Genomic DNA, 4,281 nt, shown 5'->3' on the forward strand with positions numbered 1-4,281 from the left:
AGTGGACACGAGCATGGACCTCCCAGGCTGTGGAATCCCAGGTGAATGAATGCAGTCTGGAGGCAACCAGTGGTGTGACTGAAGGTGTGGACACACGTACACATGGCAAACCCCCTTACTTTCCAGAGGTTAGAATCCTTGTTGGTTAAATGGTATGGAGAAACAAAGTCATGAACATCTCAAAGATGAAGTTTCCAAATCAGATTCAATAGTGAGATATTTAAGAGATGGACGCTTGTCCCTTGATAGGCCCCTTGCCATTGAATAGTGGCAAATATTAATACATTTTGAGTGCTCACTAGGTGCCTGGCTGAGATCCAAATGTATTCCTTGTACCTTCTTATCATCTCACAGCAACCCTATGTTGAAGATGATGCTCTTATTCCTGTCTTTTAGCGAGGATACTGAATGACAAAGATATTAATTAACCACTTAGCAGATGGAAGCTATCGGAAGTCTAACCCAAACTACCAGGGTTAAAATCCTGGCGGTCTCTCTTATGAGTTGGGTAGCCTTACACAAGACGCCCTTCCTCTCTTCGATGCTTCTGTTTTCTCCTCTGTAAAATGAAGACATTGCTATGAAGATAAGTTAATAGATAAAAAATGCTCAGAAAAAATTTGGCTATCTAATCATTGTCTATAAGACTCTTGAAGCTGAAATTTTAGTCACTGTATTTTACAATATCCCACTAGTCTGGTTCTTTTTTTTTTTTTTGAGACAGTGTCTCGCTCTGTCGCCCAGGCTGGAGTACAGTGGCGCAATCTCACCTCACTGCAACCTCTGCCTCCCGGGTTCAGGCGATTCTCCTGCACCAGCCTCCTGAGTAGCTGGAATTACAGATGTGCACCACCACGCCCAGCTAAGTTTTGTATTTGTGCATGAAAGCTCCCTCGAGAATGACATACTTGAGGAGGGAGAGAAGTCTGGTGTGGCTGGAGCTCCGAGTGTGTGGGAAGGAGTGGAAGAAGGGGTTAGGCAAAGGCCGGGAGGGGACAGCTTCACAGGCCTAGTGAGGGAGGCTGGACTATACTCTAGGGTTAGTATGACACCATTTTGAAGAGTCTGAAGCCATGTAATCAGAGGGGTTTTTTTTTTTTTTTTTGAGACAGGGTCTCACTATTGCTGGAGGACAGTGGTGTGACTTCGGTTCACTGCAACCTTTGCCTCCTAGGTTCAAGTGATTTTCATGCCTCAGCCTCCCAGGCAGCTGGGAATACCGGTGCATACATTCACACCAGGTGAAATTTTGTATTTTCAGTAGAGGTGGGGTTTCCCCATGTTGGCCAGGCTGGTCTCGAACTCCTGACCTCACATGATCCACGCACCTTGGCCTCACAAAGTGTTGGGATTACAGGCGTGAGCCACGGTGCCCGGCCCCGGACAGTTCATTTTTAAGAATAAAAATAAAAAGGAAATTTTAAGAGTTGAAGAAAATAAGTGAAAGAGATACAAGTTTTATTTCAGAAATTGTCAAGGCATACCGAAGATCGTTGCTGGAACCACGCTCATGCCTCTGCAGTACGGCTGGCTGGGGGGGTCCTGGGGTGGGAACGGATTACACCACCGTGAGCAGCAGTGATGGAAGCACAAGTCGGCAGTGATTGTGAGGCTCATCTGCAGAAATCCAGGCTCTCTGCAGAAATCCAGGCTCTCTGCATTCTAGAATAATTTGATCCACACCATCTGGCAGCTTGAAAGAAAAAGAAAAAGATGAAGAGGGAGAAGAAACAACAGCCATGTAGCATGAATGTAATTCCTAATCTAAGTTATGCACTCCCATTTGCTTCATGTAATATGAGCCAAATTTAAACATGTCAACATCTCAACAATTGCTGATTTTTCAAGTGCTATACGATGCATCTGGCGGGCACTCATTGAATGCTCTTCAATGATGTGACATAAATCTATTTACTAAAATAGAGTGTATTGAAAAAGTAAATAGTATATTGTAATGTCCTTTAGTTGGCGTTTGCATAAATTGGGACTCTGAAATACGTGGGTTTGAGATTTAAAAGCACATGACTATGTTTTTAAAAGTTCAAAGCATCATCATTACAGAGTTTCCAAACCACTGAGTCCATTTTCCCCATTTTAAGCATAAGAAAACAGCCCAAGATTAGATTTTGATAATTAGAGAGGAGGGAGAGAGCCCAACCATCCTGGACCCCTGGCAGGGAGGACAATAGTCGGGAAAGAGGTGAAACGCTGTGTCAGCTGGACCACCCAGGCTCTCCGACTCCGAGACACGAAGCATCCCTCCTCCATCTTCTCTTCTGCTGCGACTTCCTGGAGGCATAGCAGAGTTATAGCTGCTGACCAGGCGGAACTTCTCTTCTCCTATAAGTTTGCTCTGAGATGGAGAGAGTGTGCCTGGGCTTCATTAGGAAGAGCTCTGGGGATCATTGCCTGTAGAAAGGAAGGGAAGGAAGCAAGACTGGCCAGAAGGAGAAACTGAGTTATGATGAAGTCTCAATGGAGACCTCAGCCAACTCTGAGGCATGTCCTGAAGCTAGACTACCTCCTCCAAATTATCCCAAGCTGGGATGAGGGAGCTGGGCATTTAGCCCTGTATTAGGCCATTCTTGTGCTGCTGTAAAGAAATAATTATGGCAGTGGCTCACGCCTGTAATCCCAGCACGTTGGGAGGCCAAGGTGGGCAGATCGCAAGGTCAAGATGTAAGGCTGGCGGCCTCATTCCGTGTACCTCCTGAACTCCAGGGCCAAGAAACCGAAACCAAAAAAGCTCTGGCTGATGCAACCGTGACCGGCTCTTGCACTAGAAAACCCACTCCACAACCCGACAACCAATAGCGGCCCGCCCTGTCCCAATCCCAGCGCCCTGCTGTTGCTCGTCCCTAACAGCCATATCCCCCACCCCCCCACCACCCAGGAAGTCAGCGCGACTTCTCCGGCCCTTTTCCCGGACCATAGAATCTTGCCCGGGAGGTGAATAAACTGGCATTTAATTTTCTTATACTGGCCTCAGTTTCCTCATCTTAAACTCGGCAATAACCCTTACACAAGAGATTGAGACTATCCTGACCAACATAGTGAAACCCTGTCTGTACTAAAAATACAAAAATTAGCTGGGCGTGGTGGCTTGTGCCTGTAATCCCAGCTATTTGGGAGGCAGAGGCAGGAAAATTGCTTGAATGCAGGCGGCAGAAGTTGTTGGGCCACTGCACTCCAGCCCGGGGGATACAGTGAGACTGTCTTGAAAAGAATAAAAGAAATAACTGAGACTGGGTAATTTATGTTAAAAAAAAAAAAAGGTTTAATTGGCTCACAATTTCTCAGGCTATACAAAAAGCATGATTCTGACCTCAAGTGATCAGTCCACCTCAGCCTCCCAAAAGGGCTGGGATTACAGACCTGAGCCACTGCGCCCAGCCCAGAGTTTTGTTTTTAACAGATCAATAATCTGGGGGAAAGATTATTGCTGTCTCTGAGCTCGTGTGGTGGCAGCAGCAATTAGAAGCGTTTAGGAGGCAGAACTGCCAGGCTGGGGTGATCCTCTTGCCAGACTCCAGTACTGGAGGTGAAGCGCTGATAGCTGAACATACATACCAACTTCCCAGCCTGGGATGCAAGATCTCACTGCCCGAGGCGCCTACTGCCATCATGGGTCAGGTTGTGCCTGAAGTAAGATCTGTTTCCCAGAAGTGATTTGGGATAGGGGTGAGAACCCCATGGTGGATTTACGCTCAGGAAAAATACAAAAAGGAACCAGAAATTGCCCTGTCTCTGAATCTCTAGCATTTCTCCAACTCGGCCCGAGGCTGCTTCCACTCTGGCCCTGATTTCTACTGTAAGCGGACTGGATTCTGAGCAGCAGAGAGTCATCGTCCTCAGGAAGCAAGCTAAGCCATCATTTCAGTCCTTTATCAGGCGTTTAACAAAGAAACAGGCCAGCTCCGGGAACGCATGTGCATTATCTTTGTTCATGGTGAAGGGCTGGACACTGCGAGGTTGCAGGCATCTCCCAAGAAAGCAGGCCCTCCCCTGCTTTGCGTGCTATGAGATGAGCCTCAGTAACTCACCTGTCAAAAATGTATTTATTGAACACCTACTATACTACGTGCAGGGTGCCTCTGAAGGCAGATCCTGTATATTATGTATCTCATTATTCTTAATCCCCGGCACAGAGAAAAGGTGTGTGTTTGTTGTGCTGTGAAATGAGCCCCACAATCCTCCAGGTATGTTCTGCGGGCTGCCGCCGCACCGTCATTGTGATTCCTGGCACGGTTCCAACCACAGGTCTTGGAGTCAGATCTCAGT

This window comes from Saimiri boliviensis, chromosome 3 (assembly GCF_048565385.1).
Source record: "Saimiri boliviensis isolate mSaiBol1 chromosome 3, mSaiBol1.pri, whole genome shotgun sequence".
NCBI lineage: Eukaryota > Metazoa > Chordata > Mammalia > Primates > Cebidae > Saimiri > Saimiri boliviensis.